Source organism: Nyctereutes procyonoides, unplaced genomic scaffold (genome assembly GCF_905146905.1).
Source record: "Nyctereutes procyonoides isolate TBG_1078 unplaced genomic scaffold, NYPRO_anot_genome, whole genome shotgun sequence".
NCBI lineage: Eukaryota > Metazoa > Chordata > Mammalia > Carnivora > Canidae > Nyctereutes > Nyctereutes procyonoides.
This window is the reverse complement of record NW_026575120.1, coordinates 36,711,582-36,727,103: the sequence shown is the minus strand read 5'-3', so window position 1 is coordinate 36,727,103 and position 15,522 is coordinate 36,711,582. Positions and strand designations below refer to the sequence as shown.

The following is a 15,522-nucleotide window of genomic DNA, read 5'->3' as shown; positions in this document are numbered from 1 at the left end:
AAATAAGGCCTGTCCTTTGCAGTGGGTTGATATTTCTGTTGTTCTTTTCAACAGTAGGCCCCCTTACCTGACTCTGCCTCCACTTCTCTTTTTCTTCTCCTTCCTCTTTTTATTCCCCCTCCTCAACATTTTCCTTGAAGAAACTTTGTCATTTGTTCTCTGAAATTTTCAGTCCAGGATCATTGTATGGCATGATGTCATTAAATACTTTCTTTTTCCTTTGAATTTTTGTAATTTTTGGCTAATTCTAGAGTTGTGATCAGACCATTAAAAAAAAAAAAAAAAAAAGAACCTGGTCTGGGGACGGGGGGGGTATTTCTGAAATGGGTAATACTACATCACAACATTTGTTTGCTCTTTATTGTGATGTTATAGCCATTGGTAATCATCGTGCACCCCTATGACCTCATGAGCAGTTGCTTAACACTAATACTAAACTTCTGCCACCGTTACTTCACTGATTGCCTGAAATACTGCTCTAAAGAGAAGCTTCCCTCAGCCAGCTCCTGGGTTATCCTGTGGAATAGTCTGTAAAGGAAGGCAGGCTATACACTTAATTCTTTTTCCTTTTATTGACCATTTTTCAATATAGTGAATTGATTCTCTAATATTCCTTTTTTTTTTAAGTTGCTTTATGCATTGCAGCAAAGAGGGAGCAAAAAGCTCACAAACATTCTGCACAGTTTGACAAGAGACATTGCAGAGGAAAGAGGGACTTAGGAAGGATCAACAGTATCCTACGGTCTTGGTGGATGCATTCCTGGGGGAAGTGGACCTCTAATTCCTGGTAGAGGGGGTCTCATTCTTAGAGGGGGCATGCCTCTATTGGTGTCCCTGGAGCATGGAGAGGCTGGCTGGTGGGCTCATAGGGGTTCTAATGTCATGCATGTGAGGGAGCCTGGAGGTGGTGTTGCTCAGCCCACAGGAATGGGTGGGGTCCCCTGACCTGGTGGATATTAAGGTGGGAGTCCAGCACTGCTGGCAGGAGCAGCAGTTAGAGCAGCTGCTGTAGTACCTCTTCCTGCAGTCATTCATTTCTTATTGAGATGCCCCCCAACCCCTTGGACAGGGTCTGCTAATCCAGTAGGAGCCTGGGGAATTGGAACACCAGCTGGCACTTCTCTGCCAGCTGTCTTGCCAACCCCAAGGCCTCCTGCAGCTCCAGCAAGTGGTACCTGAGCAGTGCCAGCATCCTTAGAGGATGGCCCTTTCACAGTCATGGAAACCACATTTTCCCCAGGTAGCAGCACCAGACCCCAAAGCCACTTTTCCTCACACTCTGGCTGCTTCACAATCTTTGGCTTGGTCTTCCTGAATTCATCACAGTCCACAAAGGATAGTTCATATTCTTGTTAAAAGCCATATGGGTGCCAGTGAAGATATGGCCATCTTGCAGGATACATCTCATTCTGTGGTCAGTGTGCCTCACCAGCTTGCTGCTCTTTCCCACACTCATGGTTGCTGTTCCATCAAATGCAGTGTCCACAGTAAGATTTTAAGATCCTTAAGACCTAAGGGAAGGCTGCAGACAAAGATTTGATGCAGGTTCTCCTACAAATAATGCAGGCTTGAGACAGAAGCTTCTAACAGTAGATGGGCCTCAGTTTTTCACTTGGAAATCAGCTACCTGGATGTTCCAGTCCTGCTTTACCACCTGTTGTTGTCTCTGCTAAGAATGCCTGTCTCAGTTCTGGTTGGAAACTCACTGCAGGTACTTGCTGCTGCTGACATTGCCTTGGGTACAGCTGACACTCTCGGTGGCTCAATGAGTCTGTCCTTCTAAATTTGACTTGAGCATCACCTGCCATGTGTGCTGTTCAGTGGTCTGCCTCAGGTGTAAGTGGTCGCTGGGCCACTCCCATGTGCTGCTGGCCACACCTCAGAACAGATTGTCCGGCATCTCCAACAGTCACTACACTCAACACCAATTGGTTAGGTCTCTTTGAGCTCATGTCAAGCCTATTTGATATGTACAATCAGTCCATTCTAGGTAATTATCCTTATTGCTACTCAGAGTGTCCCATATTTGGCCAGGGGGAGCATATTCAATTTGGCTCCCAAATGAATCCTTTTGACACAAACCCACTAGTCTTTGATAAGTTTCTTCCTTTCTATTTCTACAGTATGTTCCTGGCTCCTCTTGTACATTTCCCAGCTGAGTTTTGGAATTTCTCCAAAGGGCCCTCTTAATTAGAAATAATAGTTAGAGACCATAATCAGGGCATTAAAGGGAATGCTTGTAGCTACTAAGTAGATTCACTTGACAAAGCCAGATTTTTTTTTTTTTACACTTAACATGAGTTTATACTTCCCTCTCAGACCCAGTACCGTAGGGAAGTGTACCCTTTTGATGAGCAGAGTTTTAAAATTTTGATGATGTCCACTTTATCCATCCTTTATGTTATGGATCTTGCTTTTGGTGTTTTATCTAGGAAATCTTATCTAGCCTAAGGTTACAAGAGTTTCCTTTTATGTTTTCTCTTAGAAGTTTTATAGGTTTAGGTCTTACATTAGAACTGTGATCCATTTTGATTTTCTTTTTGTATGTCACGTGAGGTATGGATTGACATTCCTTCATTTGCATGTTGATATCCAGTTGTTCTGGCACCATTTGTCATAAAGACCATTCTTTCCCCCACTGAATTACCTTTGCAGCTTGTCAAAAATCAGTTATCAGTGCTCATGTGGATCTGTTTCTAACCTCTCTGATATACTCCACTGATGTTTTAGTTTGTCTATAAGCCGAGACTACAGTGATGTGATGCAGTGCAATGAATAGTTTTTTTCATGTGTCTTTTTGTATTTTTGCCAGTGTGTCTTTTGGATAGATCTCTAGAATTGCAATAACTGGCACAAAGTCTGAATGAAGCATGTTTCAAGTGCTCCACCAAGGGTTGGACAGTGCAGTGATAAGAGTACCTATTTCCTCTTTATCTATCTAATAGGTAGGGAATAATACTCCAAAATAATTTTAATTTGTATTACTATTGTTAACAATGGGATTGAGCATATTTTTATATTTTTAAGAGCTGTTCACATTTTTTTCCTCTGGACTGTCCATCTTTTTTCTATGAAGTTGTTGGCCTCATTTTCTTCAGTTACTGTTAGGACCTCTTTACATGTCAGTGGTGTTATTACTCCTTTGTCTATAATGTAAGTTACATATACTCTTCTCTGTTTTTCTTATTTATGATTTTATTTGGGTGTGTATGTATGCATTTTACATAAATGAATTTTTTTTACTTATTACCTCTGTATAATTGAGTATTTTTATACAATTGTATATAATTTGTATGTAATTCTATATAATTATATATTTTTAATAATAGGCTTACTTTTAAGAATAATTTAAGACTTACAGATTAGATTGAATAGATTGTACAAAGAGTTCCCATATATGTCATCTTATCCCCCACACATAGTTCTCCATGTAATTACTAATTTATTGTATGGTGCATTTGTTATACTTAATATTGATTTATTATAATTAACTAAAGTCCATGGATCCTTTCCTTACCTTTTAACTTAATATCCTTTTTCTGTTCCAGGATCACATTAAAGATCCCATGTTACATTTAGATACCATGTCTCCTTAAGTTTCTCTTGATGGTGACATTTTTTTCAGACTTTCCTGGTTTTTGTTGACCTTGACAGTTTTGAGGTGTACTGTCAGATGTATATTTTAAGATAGCTCTCTGATAGAATTTGTCTCATGTTTTTTTCATGATTATACTGGGTTCATCTGTTTTAGAGAGGAAGATGTACAGTTAAAGTACCATTTTTATCACATATCAAAGGTACATACAATCAATATGATTTATCACTGTTTTTGTTCCTTGATCCCCTGGTTAGAAGTAGTGTGTGTCAGCTTTCCCTGCTGTAAGGTTGCCCCAAGCCCCCCACCACTTCTGTATGTACTCTGGAAGAAAGTCAATATGTGCAGCCCACACTGAAGGAGTGGGGAGTTACACTGCCACTCCATTGCGGTAGTTACATCATTTATTTGGAATTTTTCTGTGTGGAGGTTTCTCTCTTTTTCTCCCATTTAAAAATGTATTTAGTAATTTATTTTTCTCAGGTTAGACTCATGCATACCTATTTTATATTCTGATTTGTATTCTAATACTGTTTTCTCTATTTGGTTGTTCAGATTGTTTCACTTTTGGCCATTGAAAACTCTTTCACTTTGGTCGTATGCCCATTTGACATAGCCCCATAAATTGTGTGTGTGCGTGTCTGTCTCTCCATCTGTCCCATACCTGTATATATTTGTAAGGTTTTCTTCCTACTATAAGATGTTCTGGGCTCGTCCTGTGTATTTCCTGCCCAGGTCTTAGAATCATCCAGTGCTCCTTAGAGTTCTGTTTCCTTTTGTTAGAGAATGGTATTAGAAACCATGTTCTGGATAGTAGGTGTGCTTATTGCTCCTGTGGTGTCATTTTTTAAGGCACTCTCAGCAAAGAAATATAGGTATGTGTACTAACCTGTGTATACACCTATTTTTATACATATTTCTATATGCATCCAAATTAAGTGTGAGTTTTTACTGATAGTTCCAACTGGAATCCATTACTACAGGGATCATTCTAGTTTATTTGCCTTGCTTGCCTGTAATCTCCACTCCATCAGTGAGAAACCTGGATCTCACCCTCTGCCACTTACTGAATTATTGGATTTCAGTGTACACAGAGAGCCGTATTAGAATTGTTACCTCGTACCTCTATAGGAAACTTTATCAGCTAGAGGGCAGTACTTACATATAGTTTCTTTGCCTGTACTTTTATATGCATTTCCAAAGCTACTTAAGTCAGCACCTTTATTCCTACTCTGTCCATTGAGATTGTTCTTTACATTTGTAGTGCAAGTAGTTTCCCCTGTCACAGTCTGCATTTTCCCCCAAGGCCCCCTGAACCTCCTAAATGGTTCTTTAAAATTACATGCAGTAAAGTTCATTCTTTGTGTTCTTGGTAGAGTTCTATAGGTTTTCACAAACCTATACTGTCCTGTATCTGCCATTAGAGTATCATGCATCACAAGATCACCATCCTAACAGTCCCCTGGGCTTCCTCTTTTCACTAACCCCTACCCTTCCCTCACACCCTTGGGAACAGTGCACTCATTGTTTACTGTTGCTATAGTTGTGCCTTTTCCCAAGTGTCATATAATTGGAACCATACAATGTGTTGTTTTTCAGACCAGCTTGTTTTGCTTAGCAGTTGCATTTCCTCCATGTCTTTTCTGATTACCTTTTTACTCGGCATCTTTTTAAGATCTATTCTTTTTAAGTTTTTCATTGCACTGTATGTTGGGCATCAAGTCTATTTGCCCAGCTGCTCTGAATCCGGGACACTAAATTGCTTCCAAACCTTGTATCCCCCAACCCCACCCTGCTTCACTACCACAAATAATATTGCAATGAGCCATCTTACATATATGCCTTTATGAACCCATGTGAGCTTTTCTTTGACACATATGTAGTTAGAACAGGAATTGTAGTTAGATCATAGGACATAGGTTTACTCTATTTAACAGTTTGAGATTACCCCTAGAATGCATTTACCAAACCAGCAGTGTGTGAGAGTTTATTTTTCTTGTGTTTTAAAAATTATCACCGTATCCTCACGAACACTTCATATTATCCAGATTTCTGGATATAAAGTATATAGGAATCAAGTGATATCTTGCTGTGTTCCTTTGTATTTCATAATGACTAATGAGTCTGAATATCTCTTCATATAGCTTGTTAGTGCCTTTTTTATGTTAGAAGTGTTTGTATATTTTTATTTTGTTTTGGGGAGGGGGTTTGTTTTTCTTCTAACTCCAGTATCATTAGCATACAGTACGGTATTAGTTTCAGGTGTACAGTATAGTGATTCATCACCCAGTGCCCATCACGACAAGCATACTCCTTAATCCCGCTTGTTAATGTTAACTCATTTTTTTCTGTTGGGGATACTGTCAGCTTTTTATTGCCGTGTTTCTTGTATATTTTAAAGATGGATCTTCTGTCAGTTTTGAACATAACACAGTGTCTCTTCTTATTACATCATCTGTCTATTAGCTTTGTTCATGGTACCTACCCTTTGTTGGACATAATAGTCAATTTAGTCTTGGGCTTGGATGGTGGTACCGTTTACTGACATGCTAAAAATGGGGAGGGGCAGACTGTGGGTAAGACCCGAGTCTGATTTGACTGTGTTAAGTCAAAGATACCCACTGAGCCTTCAAATAGTCTTGAGTAGGCAGTTGCTGAGTCTGGAGTGAACATGAAGTTTTGTTAGTCTTAATATTTTATGTTGTTTCTATTGTTTTCATTATTCTTTGAAGATTTTCTTATTTTTACTTACTTTTTAAAACTTGGAGCTGTGTTTAAAGTTTTGAAGAAAATTTTCATTTAAGAAATTGGATTTGAAGATACTTTCATTTGTATCACAGTAGTTTTTTTGCTACAGATGTAATTTTGACCATAATTTCATTTTTTTTCTAATCCTAAAATCTTAATCTGTGTAGCATTGTGATACAATTCTAACCGTACTCACCCTCTGCCACCCTAACTCTCCTGGCTGGTTTCAAGGGCTCTCTGGATGTATTTCATAGAACATTTCCTATTCACTGTATAAATGATTTTTCCTCCATTTCACATTGAAATTATAAAAAATAACTCAAGGTGACTCTCATCTTTAAATTGAATATGAAAATAGTTTTGAAGCAAATCTATAATGTGTTCATGGGATTTAGTTATCAAGGATTGAATATTATAGTTTCAGGACTATCTTCCATGAGAAAAAAACATGCCCGTGGGTATGCAAATGTGCATCTTTTTAAACATGGAAATAGTTTTTACCTCAGGATTATTATTTTTAAAGGCAGAACCTTAATCATTAAATGCTTTTTTGAATAGAAACAAGGCACTTTACAGTTCTTGTCAGAAGTTTATCTTTGGCACCTTCTGAGCCTGCAAACAACAAAAAAAAAATATTTGAGTCAAACAATAATGCTAATGTACCTTTTCTTTTCTCTTGAAGGCTCACTCACAATGGTTATTAATTCTAAATTCCTCCAGACTATAATTTTTTACAAGATTTGTTTATTTTCATCAAATAAAAGAACTATTTCTGTTATATACAATTGTATAACCATCTGTCATTTATCTTTTTATAAACCATAACCAATTCATTATCAGATATATATGTATTTTAAGTAAAACTAATCCTTTTGGTTTTTGCAAATAATATATGAAGAATCTAATTAGGATAAACAGTTATTAACATAAATGCATGGTTTTATACCTTAAAATACATTCACAGTTTACTTTTTATTATTTAGGTAGATTTCTACTGTATATCTTAGCTATTTAAGTTTACTGTATTACCTTAGCTATTTAAATTTATAGAGATGATGTTTCTTTCAACAAGGGATGTGTGACCATCCTTGAGAAGCCAAAACAAAGAAAATCTTTCTTTTAGGTACCTTATATTGCTGAGCTGAGCACTCATAAAAATGACTGGTGGTACTTTTCAGGCATCATTCATCAGACTTACATTTTAGAGAGAAAAAAAAATCTCATTATCCACTCCATATTCATTTAAGTTTTAAGTGCTTAGAAGACTTGTCATAACCTAGACTTAAGGTCTGAAATGGTAAATCTTGACACATCTTCCTTCTAGCAGCTCCTCCAGGCACCACTAGAGCTCTGAGCGCCCCCACGTACAGGAGTTTTCTGTTCTGTTCTGTCCTGGTTCTTGCACACTATTTCCCCAACACTCCTCACTTTATAACGTTATTAGCTTCCACATCTTCCCTTATTTTAAAACCAGATTAATCTACAAGTGTCCCATTTGGCAAGAAATACCAGAAGAATAGATTGGGCATGTTGCACTTGCATTAACACACTTAATCACAATGGGCAAGTGAAGAATATTTTATTATATTCAGATGGGCCTAGAGAATCTGATTTCGCTGAGGCCATAAAACATTATATTGACCTTAATTTTGTGCTCTTTATGCACAGCCCAGCGCACTCTCTCTGCCACATCATGCTAGCTTCTCATACAGCAGAATTACTCTGATTTTTTTTAATTAATTCTATTTTAGTGTACAAGTTTGGGCTGAGAGAGAAAGGACTGGAAATATTATTTATTCATTAGTATCTGAGAAGTGGCGGGTTAAAATGGGCTACTTGGCCTTAAAAGCATATGTATCATATATATTGGTCTTTCACTTACAGAAGTATGTTATTTATGTTAACATTTAGATACTAACTTTCCTCATTTGAGGAAGTGGTATCTTCCTTTCCTTCTAGAATGCATTTTTTCCTGAGTTATTTAAATAGAATGAGGTTGTTTATTAATACTCAAAGCTACTAAGGCATCAACCTTTGGCTTTCAGAAGAGGAACATAAATAGAAACAAATTTAATGGAGAAAAAAATGCCTTGTTTTAAAAACTCTCTTTTTATGGTATCTAATATTAAGTTCTCTTTTAAGGAAAAGAGAGAAGTTTGGGTAAGACAGTATCTATACCATGAGTCCTAATTTATTTCTACTGTATACACATGGCAGCCTGGCTCCCGTTACTTCAGTGACCAGTGTTCCTAAATATTGAACAGTTCATTTTTTAAAAAGATTTTGCTTATTAATGAGAGAGAGAGAGAGAGAGAGAGGGAGGGAGGGAGGGAGGGAGAGAGGGGCAGGCCATGCAGGGAGCCTGATGTGGGACTCGATCCCAGGTCTCCAGATTCAGGCCCCAGGCTGAAGGCAGCGCTAAACCGCTGGGCCACCCAGGCTGCCCAAACAGTTAATTTTTTAAGTAATATACTCGAACTTTCATTAAGGATTTAAAATTCCCACAAAATTACATTTTCCCAATAGCTTCTCATGCCAGCTGTTAGATCCAGAAAATGAGGCTTCAAATTTTGACCACTACTTAATACTATGTCCGAACCAAGCAGCACTGTGAATTGTGGAATTCATGGAGGTGCTAGAATGTAAAATAAAGCAGTGAAATTGGCTCATTTTTAAGACGAAGATTTGATCATATTAGTTTTCCTTCCATGTAATAGCCTCTATGTCCACTGACTTGGTCTGTGTTTTCACAGCAGCCTTGACTTACCGAGAAAGTGATGTCACATGGCTGTGTAGACTGGCCTTAGAATGGAGGCTGAGGCTGGAAAGGCATGGTGTAGACAGAGGTGAAATTATATTCATGTGTTTCTTATAAAAGCACCACATGGAAATTCTAACGTGTTTCCTGTCTCTTGTTTTCTCTGTTGGCTTATTTAACAAAATTAAATAATAAAGGGTGAATAACAGAGCCCCTGTCCTGATACAAGCACAGCGTTCACACATTAAACCTTATCTCATCCATTTTTGTTGTTGTTGTTTGCCATGACAAAATAATGACCAGGAAGTAGCTGAGATTTATTGAAAAGGGTTCTGAGTTAAGTACTTCATGTGTGCTCTTGATTTAACTGCTGCAACAACTTGTGATATTAGATTGTCTCTCAATTTAGCAGATGAGAGAATTGAGATATAAAGACATGAATTTTGTTGTCCAAAGTCACACAGCCAATAAGTAGCGGGACAGCATCTGATCCACAGACCTGAGTCTATGCCGATTCACACTGCGGTGTATCTGCTTCTCTTGGCCCCGTTGTTGCCGACATAACGATAAATATGAGCTAACACACAGTGACTGACATTGAATGCCAGTGCACTCATAAAACAGTCATCTGGATGGCCATTCATAGAACTATATTAATTTTTAGTAGGATAAACAACTAAATGAAAAAACTCATTTGATTATTTTCATAGATCAGTAAAAATAACTCATTAAAAGAAAATCATGCTTGCAGATTAAAGATCCTGAGCTGTCAACTATTTTTCACATGGGATCATTTTCAGCCATTTAGGAGATGCATCAGTATATGCATCTCCTAAATGCCCAGCTACTGTGGCTGAGATGTTACATGCCGAATATTAAAAACTAATGTTACTGATTATTAAAATAAAGGCTTCCCATGAACTATTTCTTCATGTTCCCTGCAATAAAGAATAACTGACATCAATAAAGAAAAAAAAATTAATATTTTGTCTGGACTTAAAAAATCTTTTAATCTTACTTGTTTATTCTAAGTAGTTAGTTGCATATACACATAACTTTTTTACTTGTCGTTGTGCCCTTGGCTTGTATTATACTATGCCCAAATCCCACACAGCTTGCACATTTTGAGTTTGGAACAACAAAGTCACAAGAGCATCAATCATGATAAATAGTCACTAAGTCTGCAGCAGTATTTAACTTGGATTTAGAGAATGAAAGAAGAGAGGATATTAAAATAGCAGTGGCATTTAAGAGCAGGACTTTTATTTTTTATAATCCCAAAGACTGTTTTCTTACCAATGACTTCAGCAATTAAACCCTGAAAACATCCATTTTGTGCTGGTTTTTCTAGGTGCCAGCACTCAACAATGAAAATGGAGTGCTTTTCTTGTCCAGGTCTAGAGGAAAAAAAGTGCTATCAGTTATTTAGAATCTGATTTATGCCTTAAGAGAGTGGCTGCCACTCTCTGTGATTTCATGGAAGCCGGGTATCAAGGAGCAATTTTCGAAGAATTGAAAGCTGGTGCAGGGTTATGAATAAACTCAGAGAAGCTTTGACCTTCTCTGTCAAATGATAAGGCCATAAATATGTTGGTAATTCTGCTTTGTTGTGAGTACCTGTTCTTTTCCATCATTGGAAAGATGGAGTTTCCAGGATACCATAAATTGGTACCAGCAAAACTAAAACAAATTTTTTATTGTATAAAAAAAATTAGAAGAGTGGAAAATGTAAAGCTAGGAAATACAGGAAGCAGCCTCTTGTGTGTTGCTCCTGAAGTACGTCTTGCATTAGAGGACCCAATTTTGGAAACTTTATAGTACCCAATCAAATTTAGAATAACTACTTTGGTCACATTTCATCATTTATTTAAAGGATATTAAATAAATGACTTTGGGATAGTTAGATAGTTAATATATATTATGCTAATGCTTTTTTCCTTATCCCAAATTCATTATGAAATATGGCTCATTTTTGCTTTGACGTGGTCTTTTTCATTTATCTTTTATTTATTTATTTATTTATTTATTTATTTATTTATTTATTTATTTATGAAGATTTTATTTATTTATTCATGATAGAGAGAGAGAGAGAGAGCCAGAGGCACAGGCAGAGTGAGAAGCAGGCTCCATGCAAGGAGGCTGATGTGGGACTCGATCCTGGGACTCCAGGATCAGGCCCTGGGCCGAAGGCAGGCGCTAAACCTCTGAGCCACCTAGGGATCCCCTGATGTGGTCTTTTAAATTGATCATGTACACTACAGGGAGTTTAAGTGTATGTAATGTTGTTAAGCATATACGTTTTGTTTTAATGAATGTGTTATCTTAATTTCACTGAGAAGAAATTTCATGATTGTTGGGGAGCCTTCTGTGCCTCTAACTTCATCTTTCCCCTTCCCCAAGATGGTAGCTTAAGAAAGAATAAAGATGGGGGAGAATCAATCCCAATATTGCCACAGAGAAGGAGGCAAAGAAAAGCTAGTTGTTTTCCTTTAGAAATAACTTACCATACTTCCACTTTTTTTTCCACACACTCTTCTGAACAAAAGCAAATATATGCATATATATACAGATTTATATATATTTGCCTATTCTGTTGTATGGATCTTAAAAGAAGTAGAGAGGGCACAGAAAATGAGAAGGGGAAAAACAGCGGGGATCTAAAGATAAAGCAGTGCAGACACAAGCACCCAGAAAGGGACAGCAAGAGATCAGGAGTGCATTAGCCATCCATTGCTGTGAAACAAATTGCTACAGACCTTGGTGGCTGAAAACAACTAAGCATTTATTTTATGTCAGAGTTTCTTTGCAGGTCTGGAATTTGGGCTCTTCTGGGTGCTTTAAGCTTAAGGTTTCATGAAGTTCAGTTGCCTTGGGCATCAGTCGTATGATTCCAAGGCAACTCATTCATGTACCTGGCAAGTTGGTGCTGGCTGACTGGGGAGGGGGACAGCTTCATCCCTCTCCATATGGGCTTCTATAGGGCTGTAGAAATGTCCTCATGACTTCCCCCAGAGCAAGTGATCTATAAAAGCAAGCAAGCAAGGGGGCAACTGTCACATTCTTTATGACCTAGCCTAGAAGTCACACACCAACACTTCTGCAGTACCCTGTTGATACACAAGTTTAGTTCTATTCATTGTGGGAGATCACTACACGAAGACACAAATACCAGGACATAGGGCTCATTGGGTGCCATTTTGGAGACAGACTACCACAGAGAAATATAGGAAAGGGGTGGAGACACACAGGAACACAGACTTGTATGAATAGGAGAGGGTGAAAGAATAGGTGGTTCAATTATGAGGATGATCATTGTGCAACATGCTTGATTTGTGACAAACATAAAGACTGCTATATTATCAGTTGTTCCTTGCTGCAAACCCACTGCATCACACCTCGTATGCTTAACTATGCCTTCATGATTATCATCTTTGCAGCACAGAACTATAAAGCTAAGTGGCATTAAGACATGATATTTATCTCAGAAATCTTACCATAATGTTACCTCAGGACATCAAAACCATCTCCTCTTTCCTTCAAAAATCAGTACTTTGACCTTTCTCATATCAAAGACTCTTGCCCCACATGTAAGAGGTACCAGAATACTGTAACAATTAAGATTTTGAGCTGTCTAAATTGAAAGGTGTATTTATTATAACATTTTACCAACACATAATATATAGTAGGATACTTTTCAGGTTACTTTCAGAGGACAAAATTATCCTAACATTCTTGACACGAAAAATGAGAGTCAAGTAAATTGACTGTCTAAAATTGAAAGTAATGTGTTGTTTGGTTGCCCATTTTAATCCTTTTAATAATAATGAATGTTTATGGAGCATTCACTGTGGCAGGCACTGTTCTAAGTACCTCACATATCAAGTCATTTAATCCTCAACAATCCTTTTGTTCTGGTTTTATAGATAAAGAAAATGAAACACAAACATGGTGAAAAGGGATTCAGATCCATAAAGTCTTTCCTTAACACCTGTACCCTGAACCACAGTGCTGTGCATATAATAGGCTCCCTCAGGCTAGCTCAGAACCAGGATTCATTAATAATGACAGCATTTCTCTCAGAGCCACTCCATGGACAGAACCTAGTGTCTAGCTAGACTTCTCAGGCACTAGACGAAGGATATAGAAAACTTCCAGAAAGTTTAGGAGTGTTTCTCTTGAGGTATCAGTATTATAGAAGTAGGTAGATCTGACTTGACTTTGTCAAAGGATCACTTTAGCTGTTGAGTTGAGAATAGGCTTGGTTGGAACAAGAGGAGATCTTGTTGTGGGGACTTGGACAAAGTGGTAGTGAAGGAAATTATGAGAAGTGTTAGGAATCTGGGTATATTGAGAATATAGCGTCAATAGGATTTCCTTATGAGTACAAGAAAAGGAAAATTTTTTGCCAAAGCGGTTGGAAAGATGGAGTCTATATCAACTCAGATCAAGATGGCGTGGTTTTGAGGTAAAAGATCAAGGTATGTCGAATAGGCATCTGGATGTTCAGGAGCAGAGTTAGAGAAGTCTCAGCTAGAGAACGAATTTCGGATTCACCAAGATCTAGATGGTTAAGCTCACAAAGGGCATAATTGTAGATAGATTGGAGGAGAGTATCTAACTGAGACTAAGGGACTGAGGCCTGGGGCAGTCCACCTTTAGGATCTGGACAAAAGAGCAGGACACAGCAGAGGAAATTGTGGGTGAAGAAGTGAACCAAGGGTGTAGCATTCTGCAAGCAAAGTAAAGATGATATGTCAAGGAGGAGAGAGTGTGAGCCCATTGCAAATTCTACTGGAAGGTGAGGACTAATAATTAACCACTGGGTTTAGCAATTTGGAGGTCATTGGTTATTTTGATGAAAACCAATATGGAAAAGAGGTATAAGCAAAAGTTTAACTGGAATGAATGCAAGAGAGTTGGAAGCGAGGAACTAGAAATCATGAATTAGTAAACAGTAAATCGGGGAGATTTAATGTAAAGAAGAACAAAGGGATAGGATAGTGAGGTGGTAGGTATTACATAAATTAGAGATTGAGAGCGGTTCTGTGGAAGCACTAAGCTTAGTGTTCCCTTCCTGATATTTATTGTATTCCTACTATGTGTCCAACACTCTACGAATTTTTAAAGATATAAAAATAAATGAGATGTGGCTTCTCTCCTTGAGGTGTTTACTTTCCATTGAGAGAACTAGACATAAAACAGTGCACTGGGGAACCTCGAGGGGGTGCAAGTGGCCAGGTTGCGGCCTCCTGGAGAAGGATGATGGAGTAAATGATGGTTCAGCTGAGTCTTGGAACTTGTACCATCTGATTATTAACCCAACTGTTTCCAATTGTCCTATTGGTTCCAGACTAAAAGTAGTCAGACGTTTTTAAAAATACTTTGTGTGTGTTCATTTTCTTAATCTTAGCCCAGTCATGGATTTTGCTTGTACTGTTCCTTGTGAACCTCCAGAAAACCTAATAGCCTGTTTTGAAAGCACAAGTGTGTGCCCCATACATTCTTATCAGCACTCTCCCTATATTCAGCCACTAACAAAGGACAAGTAAATGAACGAGGACATGTAAATGGAATGAAGCTAGATGGATGAAGTCAAGGGAGATAGCTGTTCATTCACTTATTAATTCCTTCATTTGCTGCACAAGTAATTGTTCTTGAGACTGGATCGTGGAAAAGCTTAACTTAGACACTGAATACAGGGAACAAAAAGTAATAATGAGAATAGCAAAGGCATGACATGTTATGACAGCTTTTGAAGTTAGAAGCCTAGAAAAACATGATAGTGTAGTAAAAGACTTCAAAATGGCACCATACTGGAGTGTAGACCCCACATCTTCCAGTTACTAGTTGAGTGATCTTGAGAACGTTAATGACTGTACTGAATCTGTGATCTCCTAGTAGTAACTCTACCACTCAAGCCTGTTGTGGGAATTATGGTGCCCAGCAGAATGTTAGGACCTGGGCAATATTCAAAAATTGTTATGTCACTTCTCCCTGTCTTTACTGGAGCTTTCTCATTATTTCTTCCAGTTTATAAAGTTCAGCAGTCAGGCTGGGGTTTGAAATAAATAAGTAATTGCCAAGTTGTCTTTTTCTCCCCCCTTCTTGAGAGCACTAATAACATCCCATGAGCATTGTGAATATGAATGGAAGAAACCTCAAACAAACTAGACACCCAACTCAGTCACACATGCTGAACATCAGCCATGCTGCATCTCTGCAAGCAGAAACACTTCCCAGAGTCTGTTCAGATAGGATAATGGCCAGGATCCTTCCAAGAATTCTCTCCATCCCCTCTACTCCCCTGAGTCTGAGTGACTTGAAGCTTCTGGGATAAGAGAAGGGAGAAGTGAATGGGGATAGGGGTTGTTGAGCCTGACAAAAGGGAGAGGTCAGCCAGAAGGGAATATTGGTGCCTGAG

General features: G+C 38.0%; 1 protein-coding gene and 1 pseudogene across 3 annotated transcripts in view; one reads left to right on the top strand and one right to left on the bottom strand.

Moving 5' to 3' along the window:
• The window catches only part of TPK1 (thiamin pyrophosphokinase 1), a 316,037-nt gene that overhangs the window by 200,188 nt on the left and 100,327 nt on the right, over positions 1 to 15,522 (top strand). The gene's annotated exons all lie outside the window — the stretch shown is intronic.
• Positions 738 to 1,456, bottom strand: LOC129516052 (small nuclear ribonucleoprotein-associated protein N-like; annotated as a pseudogene).